This window comes from Narcine bancroftii, chromosome 5 (assembly GCF_036971445.1).
Source record: "Narcine bancroftii isolate sNarBan1 chromosome 5, sNarBan1.hap1, whole genome shotgun sequence".
Taxonomy (NCBI): Eukaryota; Metazoa; Chordata; class Chondrichthyes; order Torpediniformes; family Narcinidae; genus Narcine; species Narcine bancroftii.
This window is the reverse complement of record NC_091473.1, coordinates 242,640,442-242,657,275: the sequence shown is the minus strand read 5'-3', so window position 1 is coordinate 242,657,275 and position 16,834 is coordinate 242,640,442. Positions and strand designations below refer to the sequence as shown.

Genomic DNA, 16,834 nt, shown 5'->3' with positions numbered 1-16,834 from the left:
GCTTAACCAAAGGCTCTCAAGCAGAAAGCATTCTGGTTTACCTTCACTGTACTCCCATGGAGTAGCTGGGTTCAGAGCTCGAAGGCACAGCACTTAGCCCAGGCCACATTAGGCCCCATAACAGGATGCTTTATGTCATTTGGAATTTTCTTTGTGGAGTAACGAATTCACAGCTGGGCTCTATTGCGAATACTTATCCTGTAAGAGGCACGATTATTAAGTTTGCAGATACGAAAATTGGTGGTTTAGCTAAAAGTGGGAAGGTTTGTCTCAGGCTACAGTGAGGATAGGACAACTGGAAAAATGGGCAGACAAGGCAGAAGGAATTTAGTTAAGGAGTTTTACCATATGGAAACAGGCCCTTTGGCCCACCTTGTACAGGCCAACTAAGCTAGTCCCATGTATCTGCATTTGGTCTACATCCCTCCAAATTTTTCCAATCCATGTACTGATCAAAGTATCCTTGAAATGTTACTGTTGTTCCCAATTTACTACCTCCATTGGCAGTTCAGTCCACGCTGCATGTAAGTGCGGGAGTGTGACTCAGAATTGAACCATTTCAATTCTGTATCACACTTCCAGGCTCATATGTCTGTCCATACTATCCCACTCAGACCACCCACACCTTATTTTCCACCTAGGCACACTCCAGCCAGATGGCATTAACATTGACTTTACTGCCTTCCACTAAACCTGCTTGCCTTTTCTTTCCCCTCTCCCTTTTCCGGTCCTTCCAGTTCCTCTAACCACACAGTCATCCCTCCTCCTCATTGTTGCTGTCCACTCCCTCCTTTCTCCACCTATCATCTCTCGCCTTTCCCCCCCCCCCCTCCCCCAGCTGTCTTGCTCAGATGCTTACCAGTGTTTTCTCATACTTTGATGAAGGGCTCAAGCCCAAAACGTTGGTTCTGTATCTTTACCTTTGTTACATGTAGGACACTGTTTGACCTACTGAGCTTCTCCAGCCTTGTGTATTTTTTTTTTAACTCAACCACGGTTTCTACATAATTTTGTGATTTACTTAGAAATGCAAGTTCTTATTTTTATTGACAGACTGTGGCCCAACACCAGGACTTCTCAGTTTCTGTTCTGCTTAATGCAGAGTTAACAGGTACAAGTCTTGAGACCTGCTTGAGCAGAAAATTGAAAAAATCTTGAATTGATCATAAACAACTAGGCTCAATACAAACTAGCCCATTTATATGTGTTTTTCTCTGCACAATCCAACTCAACCCAACTTGGCGATTGTCCTAAGTGTCATTCTCCAGAGGATCCCATGCCAGCATACATGCATGCTAACCAGCAGTTCATACAAGGAGAAGCACTCACTAGGATGTGGTTAATGTATTTCAATGTGGCAAAGCACTCTGTTGATCAAGAGTTCTCTGCTCTGCATCTGAGCATTTGTCATGTTTCTCAGGCCTGCCAAAACCTGAACCCAACACAAATAGATGGGATGATTTGGGTCAAGGCAGTACTCCAGTACTACCCAGATGGAGTTGCATTTGGTGATACCTTGATTACACTTCATTGCTGCACTGGGAAAGAGAATGTGTTCTAAGAAAAAGCACACAGATGTGTTGGAGGAACTCAGCTGGCCTCGCAGCGTCCATAGGAAGTAAAAATATATTATTGACGTTTCGGGCCAGAGCCCTTCTTCAAGCAATGAGCAAAGAACGGGAAGGCGTCAGAATAAAGACAAAACTGGTGGGAGAGAAGTTCAGCTAACAAAAGGTGTTAATTGGATATGATAAGAGGAGAGATGAGAAATGATTTTCAGAGGGAAAAGGGAATTGAGAATGAGTGTGAGAGAGAGAGAGAGAGAGAGAGAGAGAGAGAAAGAAATCTAGGAGAAATATGACAGGGGAAGAAGTGGGGGGGGAGGGCGGAGGGGTTAACAGAAGCTGGAGAAGTTGATGCTAATGCCATCCAGTTGGAGGGTGCCCAGTTGGAAGAAGAGGTGTTGTTCCTCCAATTTGCAAGTGATCTCAGTCTGGTAGTGCATGAGACCACAGACAGACATGTCAGCAAGGGAATTGAAATGGGGGGCCACTGAAAGATCCACGCTATTGTGGTGGACAGAGCTGAGGTGCTCAACGAAGTAAATCTCCCAGACTGACCAATGTAGAGCAGACCACAGCAGGAGCAGCCCTGCAGATTCACAAGTGAAATGTCACTTCACTTGGAAGGAATGTTCTGGGCCACAAATGGGGGGGAGGGAGAAGGCATGGGCACAAGTGTAAGGAATGAATGGCTGCCTCTCCTCATCCTAATAGTTGTAAAAATGTTGGACCAGCATCGTCCATGATCCACAGGTTATGGTTCAGTACACTCAGCAAAATGGATTCCACACTGTAATAGTCAACTACTGTACAATAAATTACTGAAATATAATACACAATAACAAGCCAGTTGGTCCAAAAAATGTCTTGAAACTTATTTACTGCAACTAACCCCACTGGAGTATCCATCCATCCCTCCTCCCTCGCTTCCCTTCCATTATAAAAGGAGATCTTGCCTGGCAGCTTGTAACAAGGTCACCGTGGCATGCAGCATTTTACTGATTCAGGACAGAAAGAGAGGAAATCAGGAAAGGAAGGCAGAAAAAAGAGGAAATGCCTTTAATATTTACAAAAAATACAAATCAATAAACATGCCACTTCAACTCAAGTAGGCACTTGAGTTAAGTGGAAGGTCTCTGGAGTGGAGAACGATATAAAGAGTTAGAACCAGTCCAAGACCTTTTGCAAGTATGGAATCCCTGTGTCTAATCTGAGTGATCCATTACCTGCACACAGCTGTTCCCAGCTGCTGAGCCACTGTCTCCTGATCAGAAACATAATCAGCCATGAAAACGCTCTAAGTGTCTCTCTGTAGAAAGCTTTCTATATAGCTGTTCCTTCACGGTGTTAGTGTATCACAGTGTGACACATTGGATTGCCTCAAGGGATAAAATAGCATAAAATTCAGTTAGCAATTTGTGTATTACAAATTCCAAGGTAAATAGTGGACACTTATTCATGGATAGTAAAGCCAAGGAGAATGAAGCATTTCAGCCTGCTCTGAAAATTTGAATCCTTTGCAAATTCTTTTTCAATTCAGTCAGATTTTGCAGTGTGGTATAAAAAGTGTGTTCCTTTGCTCCACTGGTTTCAGTGAAACATGGTGTTATTGCTACAACATTCACATATTTTGTGCCTTTACTTGTGTAAAATATCTCAAGGGCTCACACTGAGGCAATGGGAATCATAACCAAAGGCTGAATGAAGTAAAGAGATTTCAAGGCACGTCATAAAGTCAACAGAAGCAGAAGTGTGGCTTAGGAAGGTCAACAGACAAGATGACCATCACTGGTGGAAATAAGGAACTTGCACAAGAGCCCAGGGCTGGAAGAACGTAGAAATCTTGAAGTATTTTTGGCCAAGAAGTAGTTATGGAGCCAGAGAAGCATGAGGATTTGTACTTGAGGATGAGACCAAGAGGCTAAGTGCTGTGCCTTCGAGCTCTAAACCCAGCTTCTCCATGGAAGTACAGTGCCAAAACAACAGACAAAGTTTCAATTGTACGTCTAAACATCCCTACTATTCAACGATGTTCATGTATGGTTGTGATTGCTTTGGAATCATCCCAGAGCACGACCTGATACAACGTCCAGAGCACAGCAAATTCAAATAAATATATTCATCAAAATAAATGCCTTGGAACAAAGGCACACATTTCAGCAAGACTGGATTAATGGTTTTACACAGTAAATTCACTGACTTGATAGCACAGACAAGATGGGAAGAGGAGCTGGGTGGCTCGTAGGAGTAATATTTATCTTGGAAAGCCATAAGACATTTTAATGTTATTCTGGGATTAGGAATTTTGTGTGATGGGAGTGGATGGGAAGTGATCTGGCAGATTGGAATTTAATGATTTGATCGCTCACTTGCTGGGTCAGGTTTATTCTCTGCGTTGGGTGTGTTACAGGATAAATGGCCTGGAGTTCAAAGTGGTGATTGCACATCAGGATTGCAGGTCTGTTTATGATAGACAGGCCAAGATCCCACAGGATTTCTGACAGGAATGCCCAGTTATGTGATAATACTTCACCCATTTCATATGCATAAAAACAAGGTTCTTGGATTTCAATGTGGTATGCAGGCAAAATGAAAATGCGCTGCCACTATACCAGTGAGAAAAGAAAGTTTCCACAGAGCGTGCCTGAAGGAGGGAAGCCAGTGACAGCTGGTCACCTGGGCTTACATGGGGGCCCCTTAGCCAATATGAACTTACATACAAATGTACTCACCTTGAAGTATGTGCTTTGCTGAATGTTTGGTTTTATCAAAGCCAATTAAGAAGGTTCTTGGTTCATTTCTCATATTGCAGATTTAAGCTCACAAATCTTGGCTGCACTTGCAGAGATATTACTTATCAGATAGGATGTTAAACGAAGAAGCTATTTGAAGGGGAGGAGAGTTCCAGTTAATATTTATTCCCCAACCAACTTCACTAAATTGGTGAGGTGACCTCCATTAGCAGTTTGGTGAGGTGATCTCCAGCCATGAAATATGTTAAACACTTCCACTCTCTGTAAATATGCTACTCAAATTGTGAGCTGTCTCTGAATGCATTCCAAATCCTGCTCAACTCTCACTGTTGGGTATCTACTGATTTTCAGGTTAGGCAAAGAGCTGATTTTAAAAAGTTAATTTTGTGTCAAACTCTAACAAAACTTCTCTCCTCCCCATCTCTTTAATCTCGTCAAGCCCAAAATCCCTTCAAGATTATCTCCATTCTTCCCAATTCTGAACTATGCGATATCCTGAATTTTGTTGCATGTAGAATTTGGGCCTTCAGTGACCAAATGTCTAATCTGTGGAATGTTATCCTCAAACTATTCTTTTCTTCTTTAGGACACTCATTCAAACCTGCTCCTTTGCTTTAATCTTTGATTAACTCTCCAAATGTTTTCTTTTGTGACTAGTGTCAGTCTTGTGATGAAGCAAGAGATGTTTTTATTGGATTGAAATTGCTGTAAATGTTGGAAGTTGTAAGAAAAGTATTGTTCTTATAAATGCAAATATTTCTTTTCTAACTCTTGTTTAATGTACGCAAGCCTTAAAATCCCTCAGAGGTAGTTTTATAGCCCTTTTAAGAATGCCACAGTAATTTGTTGACTGGAAAGTGAGGTCACATACTACGGATTCCAATTGGGATTGTGGATTTCTGGAATTCCCAGCTCCTGTCAATTGCCTACAAACAAAGCCGCCTTCAGAAAATTTCTTTTTCCAGATAGATGGGGAATAAGGATGTTTATGTAAAATACCATCAAGGTCACTACCTCTGCACTGAACAAGCATGTCAATGCATCACAGTTTCCAGTGGGCTTCATCCAGATGGCCTTTAGTTTGTGAGCTATTAGAGGGATGCAGAAACCTGTCAGACCCAACTACCAACAGAGGTAGAGAGGAAATCTCACTGAACACTGTGGTTTAGGGATAATTGTAGTTAGATTTTTGGCAACACTCTGTGCTTGTACTGAAAGGACATAGAAAAACATACAATTCTGCACCGGATAACTGATACTCTTTTTAAAGGAACACATTCCTTTGATTCACTGAGAGCCTTAATAGTGAGTGCTGAATCAAAGATTGCGGTACTAATACTATATGACTTTCCTTCCTTCACTTAGGCCAACACAGTCTAAGTAGAATTACACACTGCCAGCAATGCTGTGCAACAATACTGAAGGGAAAATGATCAAAAGCCCTTCTGAGAGTCAGTGGCTGCGTCAATCCAACAACTGGCTTCATGCATGTCACCAACATTTGATTTGTATCAACAGCATGAATAGAACACTCAACAAATACTCAGATGTATTGTCTGGGGCCAGTTCTCAGCCACAGCGTTTTGACTGATTTGATGGAAAAATCTGGTCGGAGCCAAACAGCAGAGATTTAGGAGGTGGACACATACTCAGACCATTGAGTTTGTGCACATGGCACCATTTGTCTAAACCTCAGTGCAAATTTCTTTTCCTCAGTCTCCATGTCCCGAGTCACCGGGACATGGGTGAAAGTTGCTGAACCAACTTTTGTTTTTTTGCCTCAGTAGGCAGCCACTAACTCAATTTACTTAAAGCCTAAAAGAGAAAGGTGGAGATTGGAAAACCAAGGTTTAACAATCCGAAAGAGAATCAAGGTTTCTGCAACTACAGCCAAGTCAAACTATCTATCCTGCTCTGCAGCACAAGAATACAATTAGGATGGTTTGCTATTCTTTGCTATCTTCTCCAAAACTTCAACACTATCTGAATCATGTGAATAGATCTATCCTCGAGATAGCGCCTGGATTACTGCAGCTTTCTCTGAGTTCACAACTTATTCTATCTATCTAGCCGACTCGCTTCGATATTCTACTCCAAATGTGTCACAGGGTTGTTCTTATATGCTACCCCATGCTTAAAACTCACCAGCTGCTCATTAGAATCTTGAAGTTTGAAAGAGTTGGCATAAAAACAACGGTCTTTTTGCCACAAGTTGCTCAGGAGATCTGAGAGCCGCTCATGCACATTGTACCACATCACAATGAACAGAAACACAATAAGCTTTAACCAGACTTCAGGGAATCTGACAAGGTTTCAGAGATGAGAACTTACTGGAATTAACTTCTGAATAATGGTGGACTGGTCGGAAGTCCACCCACACATGGTGGAGATGTGGCAAATATTTGATAGTTAGTGTGTTCATTGGTTATGTTTGCTGCCATTTCCTTCATTCAAAATTATTTTTTATTTTCATGTGATAAAACAGAAACTGTGATGTTACGCAAAACTTCCTTTAGTCCACTGTAAGCCAGACAAGTATACGTTATCAGGAGGAATTGCTCAGTGTCCCTTTCATCAAAGAAAGAGAGACGCCAGAGTCATTGAGTGTCCATGGCTTTGCCTCCATGCTCCCACAGCAACACAGCTTTCGGTCCAACCATAGGCACCCAGAGCTCCAGATGCACACCTCTGACATGGGCATCCTTGGCAACTTCTCGAGTCCCGGTTCCGTTACCTGGTACCCCTTCAGCCAGTCACGAGCCAGTCTCCAGCAGTCCGCAGCCTGGTGTGTGTCCCTCGACCACAGTTACCAGCAGCCCCACAGCCTGTGTGGGCTCCTCACCTCGAGTCACAAACATCACACGGTCTGTGTGTTCTTCAGACTCAGACCCCTCCTTGGTCTTCCACCATGGTCACCAGCCCGTGGGGAATCGGGCAAACACAAACAGGTGGGCCATTTTGATTGACGTGGACAAGTTGGATCAAAGCTCCTGTTTCCAGGCTCTCTGGCTTAAGGTAAGCTGAAAACCATCAAACCCCATCATTATGTTTCAATAAAGCTGACAAATCTGCTCGCATTCTTTGGGAACGTAACAGGGGAGAATCAAATGAGAGAAGGAACCCGTAGATGGAGAGTATTTAGATCTCTCACAAGGCAGTTGAGATGGTGAATGACACCAGAAATGCTGGCAAATCTCTACAGAGGGTGTGGTGGAAAGTGTGGTGACCGACTGCATCACGGTCTGGTATGGGAATACTAATACCCCTGAGCATAAATCCCTCCAAAAGGTAGTCTACTCAGCCTCTCCTTCTCCTTTGGCTAAGCTGCTTTGAAGTCTTTCACCAGAGTCATGGCCACGGAATGCAAACAAACTGCATCTCCTCTTCTCCCAGGTCAGGCATTGAGGATTCCCGATGATCAGGGATGCTTCAATCCTTAGTGAGACAATGAACATATTCAAGGACCAGAACAGGGAGAAAGGTATATGCCAGGCACACACGTATACAGCAGACAGCGACTGGGTGAATCGAGTGACAAGTTCCTCCAGGCCCTGCATGGAGTCACACAAGTGTGCAACTTCTAGTCATTATCGGATGCCCAGAACATGGAGAGACATGATCCAGGATGCCCATGTTACAGGCATCAGGTCAGATTATGTGCGCCAGAGGCTACTCAAGCAGAGAAAGTAAGAATTAAAGTGGGCGAATGGCCTCATGAAACTGCTGAAAATCGCCCTCCATCAACTTGGTGAATGGTGCAGATTCCGCACAGGGCCACCATATTGGTACTGGGGTCCACAGGCCAGCTGCCCGCTACCGCATTCGATGAGTGAACCCACTATTGCCAGGAACATCCAAAATGCTACTTTTACAGTCAACCAAAGCATCCCCAAAAAATGCTGCCTTTGCGAAAGTCGTTATGTGCTCGAAGTGGAGAAAGTAGGGGCACCACGCGAAGGTTTGTTGAATACAGCTGCCTGCCAGTTCCAGCGTCACTGTGTGCGAGCATGGGAGCCGCCATCTTGGATGCCACCATCTTCTGGGGATAACCACACTGCCGCTTGTGTGCTGCTATTATGCTCCCAGACCACTTGACAACACAGGTCAGATTATGAACCGACACTAACCTCTGTGGTGCTGGACCAGAACAGCCCACATCAACTCTCACACTCTATGATGAACATCTCAATAAATGATCAGGTGACTCGATGCCTGTTTGAGAGAGGGACCACTGAGTGTTTCATCCACCCTGATATGGTGCAGCGTTACTCCCTTAAAGAAAAGCGATAAGCTATATAATCACCCTGCCTCAAAGTCTCACTCAAATGAGATCCGCAGCTACACCACCGTAGTGCTGACCATGCAAGACATGACTTGCAGGAACTTTAAACTCTTTATCATGCCATCGCACTGCACACCAGTGCTTCTGGTGTTTGACTTTCAGTGCCACCTCAAGAGTCCCACAATGCAGTATGACAGTCCCCTCCCCCTCCCCAATGGTCCCCAACCCACAGTTCATTAGCATGCTGCCCCCACCGGCCCAACCAACATGCAGTCTGCCCACTCTCCATATCAATCCCCTACCACTGTTCATCAACGTCATCCCCAACTGTAAGCCAGTCGCTAGAAAAACCAGGCGATACAGTGAAGGGGACAGGACATTCATTAAAGTGGAGGTTTGGCAACTCCTGAATGAGGAAATCATTGAGGCCAGTACCAGCCCATGGAGAGCCGAAATGGTGGTGGTCAAGGGTGGGGGTAAACACAGGATGGTGATCGATTATAGCCAGATTATTATCAACTACAAGCACTCTTGCTTCCCAGCCAGCACTGACCTACTTCAATTTTCCTACTGTTTAACAGACACCATCCCCTTGGCTTTCCACAGCCCTTGAACTCCTATGTTAGACTACTATTCATCAACTACAGCTCCACCTTCACCACCATAAAGTAAAGATGGTTATCAATATCTCCTCCACAATCACACCGGCTCTCCCTAAGAATGTGTACTCAGTTCTCCTCATTACTTCCACTACACTCGTGACTATGCAGCCAAATACCATTCCAATTCCACTTCAAATTTGCTGTTGACTTCACATTTGTAGGTCAGGAATCAAATAACAATGAGACGGAATACAGAAGGAAGATTGAAAGCCTAGTGGCATGGCATCAAGAAAACAACTTCTCTCTCAATGTTAATGAGACTAAGGAGATTGGCTGAGTATTAAAGATCTGTGCTGACCAACTTACCAATGTATTCATGGATATCTTAAATACCTCACTCCAGCAGGGTGTGGTACCCACCTGTTTCAAACAGGCATCAATTATACCGGTGCCCAAGAAGAGGGCAGCCACCTGCCTGAACAACTATCGACCAGTAGCACTTAGATCAACAGCGATGAAGTGTTTAGAGCAGCTGGTGATGAAAGACATCAGTTCCTGTCTAAGCAGTGACATGGATCCATTCAAGTTCACCTATCGTAGTAACAGGTCTACAGTGGATGCCATCTCACTGGCTCTACACAAACCCCTGGAGCACCTGAACAGCAAAGATGCATGCAACAGGATGTTCTTTATCGACTACAGTTCGGCATTTAACACCATCATCCCTTCAAAACTGATCAGGAAACTCCAAGACCTGTGAGTTAACGCCCCAATGTGCAATTGGATCATGTATTTCCTCACCTTCAGACCACAATCAGTGAAGTTTGGAAAGAACTTCTCCTCCACAGTCTCCATTAGTACCAGAGGACCACAGGGCTGTGATCTTAGCCCCCTGATCTACTCACTTTATACCTATGACTGTGTAGCTCACTACGACAATAACACCATCTAGAAATTTGCCAACGATACCACAGTAGTAGGTTGTATAAAGGAAGGGGATGTGTCAGCATACAAGATGGAGCTTGAAAACTTGGCTGAATGATGCACCAATAACCATGGCGGCTCCCATGCTCGCACACAGTGACGCTGGAACTGGCAGGCAGCTGTAATCAACAAACCTTCACGTGGTGCCCCTACTTTCTGAATGTCACCAAAACTAAGGAGCTGATTGTTGACTTCAGGAAAGGAAAGCCAGAGGTGTATAATCCAGTGATCACTGCAGGATCAGAGGTGGAGAGGGTGAAAAAATTTAGGTTCTTGGGAGTCACAATCTTGGAGGATCTTTTCTGGACCCAACACATAAATAGCATTGTGAAGAAAGCACATCAGCACCTCTACTTCCTCAGGAGTTTGTGGAGTTCAGAATGACTCCAGAAACGCTGGCAAATCTCTACAGAGGGTGTGGTGGAAAGTGTGCTGACCGACTGCATCACGGTCTGGTATGGGAATACCAATACCCCTGAGCATAAAGCCCGCCAAAAGGTAGTAGACACAGCCCAGGACATCACAGGCAAAACCCTCCACTCTATTGAGTACATCTACAGGGATGGAGGGCAGCAGAAATCAGCAAAGACCTACACCATCCAGCACAAGTTCTGTTCTCGCTGCTGCCATCAGGAAAGAGGTACAGGTGCCACAAGACTTGGACCACCAGGTTTCAGGAACAGCGGCTACCCCTCCACCATCAGACTCCTCAATGACAACTCAATCAGACTCATTTAAGGACTTTGACTTGTGCACTTTTTGATTTTCTTTTATTCTCTCTGTATTGCGCAGTTTGTTTACATTTGTTATCTGTTTACAGTTTTTTTATTTGCTTACGCTGTATACAGTTTATTTTTTGCACTACCAATTAGCGGTAATTTTGCCAACCCCGCAGGTAAAAGGAATCTCAGGGTTGTATGTGATGTCATGTATGTAGTCCGGCAATAAATCCGAATCTGAAATCTAAGTTGATCATAGACTTCAAAAGAAAGGTTCAAGATCACTCCAGTGTCTACATCAATGGGCTGTAGTGAAAAAATAGATAGCGTCAAGTTTTCGGAGTAAATTGTTCCAATAACATGACATAGATTGCAATTTTGAGAAGGCAATCAAGATAGCACACTGATGCCTCTAATTTATTAGAAGATTAATGAAATTTGGCATCTTCCCAATGTCCCTCAATAACCTCCACAGGTGGAGCATCGAAAGAAGACTTGCTGGATCCATCACAGCATGGAATGGGAGCTGTTCTGCCCCAGTCTGGAAGAAGCTGCAAAAGGTGGTAAATAGAGTTCGGAGCATCACTGAAATTTCTCTCCCTATCATGAACTCCATCCACATCTTCTCCTGTGTAGGATAGGCAGCCAACATTCTGAAAAATCCATCATATAGTGGAAACATTCTCTTCCCCGCTCTCCCCCCCCCTCCCCACCACCTCCCATTGGGAAGGAGGCTTAAGAGTGTGAAATTACACACCAACAGGTTTAAAGACAGTTTCTGCCCTGCAATCATCAGGCTCCTGAATGATCCCCACAACAATGCACTCAAGTTGCTCTTCCTTTGTACTAATTGATATTTCTGAATAGCTCCTTTTACACAGCCACTTCAAAACAGGAATTTTGCACTTTTATTGTGCCACATCTTCTATGTAAAACTTAAGAACACAGAATGGGGTGGGGGGGGGTGGCATTTTATTGTAATCCCACCCTTAAGACAACAACGGAGAGAGTCACAGTGCTGAATCGACGTCTGTGAAAAATGGCGAGGTGGCAGACCAGGACCAGAATAGGAAATATTAAGCATTTTTTGTAGTGTACTTATAGGTAAGCATCAAAACTTGGACAAAACATGCAACTAGGAAAAATCATTTTAATAATACTTCATAACCTCTGTTCTCAACATCTATTCAACCTGGCTGTGTATAAAGGTGAGATCCTTCTGGGAGGACTTGGGGGACATTCTGAAAAAAAAATTACAAAGGTGGATTTTCCACAAGATCCATAATTGTATCTTTAGGGGAACATTATGGATGTGTAGTTTAAACTTTCCAGATACCAAATTCAGCATGTGAAGGTCACCTTGATGGTAGCCAGAGTGTGTACAGTGGTCATGTGGAAGTTCAAATCCCAACTAAATATTACACGATGGAATACGGAAATGCAGAGTTTGTTCCCCGAGAAAAAACCACGTACAATTTAAGGACACATACATCAGAGTGTGGCAACCTTATCTGAAAAATATTGGTATGCATATATGATTATCCCCCTTTGGAATAAGGTTACTGAAACAATCCATCCCCACAGGGAAACAATTGGGATCAATGAAGTGAGAGGAGGCGCAGACAACGTGCTCTTTTAGTTGTTTTTTTCTCTTTTTATTCCTTACCTTTGGTTACTTGATCACCTTGGTTGTTTTTACCCAAGTTTCTGTAGGTGTCGCTGACTCCACTGGTATTTATGTTTTTCCTAATTAATATGACTTTATTCTCAGTTGTATTGGGGCAAGGGTGGTGCGGAGGGGAAATAAAAATGGACTCTGTATGTCATATTTGTGTTGTAAGAGATTGTATCATGTGTTTGAATTTATACGAGTCTTTGAAAATCAAAAATAAAATATTAAACAAAAATACAGCTGTTATTTACAAGAGAAAATAAAAGCAGCTTAGCCCAGTGGTTTTCAAACTGTTCCCGTAAATTTACATTCCACCTTAAGTAATCCCTATGCCATACGTACCCTGTGATAAGTAAGGGATTGCTTAAGGTGGTCTGTGAGTGGGAAAGGAAGGTTAAGAATCACTGCTCTACACCCAATTGTTACTGAAATATTTTGCTTGAGAAAAATTGGCATTGGCCCATTTCCATTTGAGTTATGAAACGGTGCACATAATGAGTCAATTTGGTAGGATTAAACAATGGTTTTCAAAGTTTTTCTTCCCACTCTCTCCCAGTTGCCCACTCTTTTCTGGAGGCCCGCTGCTATTCCTGTGTTGGTCCCACTGTCCTTCTCTCTCCTGGGGGGGGAGGGGAGCGGGATGGTGGGACCAGTGCAGAGACCAACAGCGGGCCGCCGGGAGAGACCCCCAACAGCCTGCCACCGGCTCTTACACTGATCCCACCACCCCAATCCCTTATGACAGCTCACCACCAGCGGTGATGCTAGAGAGCCACACAGTGACGATAACCACTGTCGGTGTTACTCACCATTTCAACTTCACATACAAGACCCTGGGAGATATTTTTGAGCCATTTTTGGGAGAAAAGTAAGTTATATGCTGTTAAATATGGTACGCTATATATCACATTAGACGCTGATGCTGCAGTGTTGCACGTCCTGTCTCTTTTGCTCCCGGAATTCCGGCTTGCTGTGTAAAATGACACACTTGGCCCTGCATTATGCCGGCGTAGTTCGGTTCAGTGTAAATAAGCAAAGTTAGCTTAATGATGGGTCTTATTTACGGCAATATTGCAGGATTTCTGTATAAAAAGGGCAACTGTAACTATACTCTCTAACTGTGTTCTTGCCCTTCTATTTTTTTCATAAAGCTCCATAGATATTAGAAATAACTTGTTAGACTGCTCACGGGAGATTCTTGCTCACTTTATGAGCTGCAATTTTACAAATAAAATTTGTAAATTTTACAAATAAAGACGACAAGTAAAGAAAACCACAAAACGGGGCTCTGGATAAAGGTTAAAATATAGGCGGGGGTGTGGATTTGTATCATAACTGTCCTAGGACTGTTTGATGAGCTGAGTGCAATGTGCTTTATCTGATTTATGGAGACAAAGAAGGGAAAAGAGTTCCATTTTGAAACGTTAATTTATTCACCTCAATGAACCTTCATGATTCTACAAGCAGCAAGGATATGAAGCCATACCTTATCTGTTGCTTTTGATTGGATGGTGCAACAGCCTTGCATGTAATTTAAGTACTGTACTTCTAAATCTGCATCACCTATTACTCTAGTTTAATAGTGGGTAGAGAAATAATGTCAGAAGATGATCATTTGACTGTTATGAAGCAATGCAAGAAATAATTGTTGCTGAGTGTTGCAATCCACAATTATGTCATCACATTCTAGCAGAATAAAATGGGAGAAATCAAAAATTGTCACCAATCTTTGCCGTGAAAAAGCAGCCAGCTGTTTAAATAATGATCACTCATACTCCACTGTCACAATTTGCAGGCTCATCCATTCAGCTTGCAATTCCTTTAGTCTGGCAGAATAAGAGAGCCGACAAAAGCAAAATATTGAGAAAATACTTGGACGACATCTTGGCCTTCACTCAAAATGACCTTTCAATGCGTTGGGCTCAGGTTTCAGAGGTTTGAAGGTTAAATGGAAAAATGATAATAGGTATTTTAGCCCAGTTAGTCAAATAGTTCACCTCATGTAATCATTTACCATCCTTCATTCTCACTTTGTGTTCCACAGGCTGACGCTACAGGATTTAATGCTTATTCCTATAACAATTTGTATTTACTTAGAATCTTCCGCATAGAATAATCTTCCAGGGACCATTGTCTGTCATTCTTTCACTCACTGACAATGAAAAGGCAATAGAGAAAAAAAAATGTGATAATCATTCTTTTACATTTAACTTTAAAGTTCAACAATAAAGTAGGAAAAATATCTGCAGGAAAGCGGTGGTTCAATTTCCAATCTGGGACTTGGGGAAAATCCTTGAATGTAAAGAAAATAATGCGCAGGTATCCGAGTTCCTTTCTGACTGATCGGTCGGATCTCAAAATGGACACAAGTCCATATCTCGAGAACAGAGAGATGCTGTGATGTACACAGTGTTGGGATAGTGCCTCTTTTGTCAGTCATATGCATGGATGGTCATAAGTTGCAGAGGCCGTAAATCGAGGAGAGGCTCTATTTACCAAGATGCTCGTGTCAAGGAAATGTTAAACAAATGCCTCATCTCTTCTGTCAGGATTTGGGTAACAGCAAAAATCCAACAGCAAAATTCAGATTATCTGACCATTTTGTCATTGCATCTATGGGTTCTTGCTACGTGCAAATTGGCTCTTGTTCCCCGTTCACCCCCAATAAAATTGTGGCTGTACTTGAGAAAGTACTTCATGGGTTAAAAAGTACCTTGGGAACTTCAGGTTCACGAAGTTGTCAATCAACAACACATTTTTTTTGGCCCATTGGTTTACTGTTTCTTAGATTCTAATCAAATGAAAGAACTGAATGAAAGAACAGTACTTCCTCAGTTTTACAAGTAGGCTTACTTCTGCCACTTAACATAGCAGGCAACAGACATCCAAATTGGGGGAAGAGTCCTCACTTTCAGAAAAAGTGATCTGGTAATTGTAACTACCAACCTAAGAATGGTATCTTCAACCAGAGGTTACACTTAGGCCTTCTATCCTTATATCACAATCTGCAAAAAGGAGAAAAAGAAAAGGAACTGCTCCAATATCTATCGACTGGTTTAAGCATGTCGGAATGGATCTGAGCATTCAATTCACAAGATGTGATCCTGGCTTCAGTTCAAGGTAAATAGGCAGAAATGTAGGAGTCCAGAGTTTGTGTTTGAATAAAGTATAAACTTTAACAAATTTCACTGATCTTAATCTTGGTTACCATCCAATCACACTGACAGGAAGGAAGATTTTGACAGTTGGATTGGCAAGATGAGGAATGGCTGGACATTTTCAGTTTAAGTCAGGCAGAATAAAACAAAACTAACAACCTATATCACATACAAGATCATTTACTGTCCGTTCTTAAATACAACATAGACTCTGTTCATACCCTTTCAAAGCAGTCATTGGGACTGCCAAACTGCTTTCAAATCATCGATAAACCTTTATATCAACTGCTTTTTCCTACTGTGGATCCAAATACCTTGATTCCATAGTTTTCCAAGAATACATGTGTGTTGACCTCAACTTGCTCATCAATTGAGCAGCCATGGTTCTCGAAGGCTTAGGAATTTCTAGGGTGCTCAGGCCTCTAATGAAGGCATTGTTGTCTAAAATACCTTATTTCAAGACAAAGATTCCTTAGTTTTGCATTTTAAAGCAAAAGATCAGTACAGTATCTACCCTGCCAGGTGTAAAAATAATTTAATGTACTTTATTGACAATGTCTCTTGTTCTTCAATCCCCTTTGAGGATAAGTTGTCTTTACACGGAATAACACTGAAAACAAAAGAGCTCTTGGGCTAAGGAATCTACATGACAAGGCACATGTTCCTGCCAAAAGTCTCCATAAGACTTTGTATGAGTTTTTTTTTCCAGGTTCTTTACAACCAAGCTAATAGGCTTGAAGCCAGGCCAGACTGCCCCATTGACCACCGCCAGTGGGCTGATAACGCCTCAAACTGTGCATCTTGGCGCCTCACAGTTCGGCGGGCAGCAACCTCCTTTGAAGAAGACCGCAGAGCCCACCTCACTGACAAAAGGCAAAGGAGGAAAAACCCAACACCCAACCCCAACCCACCAATTTTCCCCTGCAACCGTGCCTGCCTGTCCTGCGTCGGACTTGTCAGCCACAAACGAGCCTGCAGCTGACGTGGACTTTTACCCCCTCCATAAATCTTCGTCCGCGAAGCCAAGCCAAAGAATAGGCTTGAAGCCAGGCCAGACTAATGGAGTGAAGGTTTCCATCCTTTGCTGACTGTGGGAGAGATG

At 42.9% G+C, this 16,834-nt stretch overlaps 1 protein-coding gene across 10 annotated transcripts in view; it reads right to left on the bottom strand.

The window, feature by feature from the left end:
* Positions 1–16,834, bottom strand: part of foxp4 (forkhead box P4) — a 371,685-nt gene that overhangs the window by 251,541 nt on the left and 103,310 nt on the right. The window lies entirely within an intron of this gene.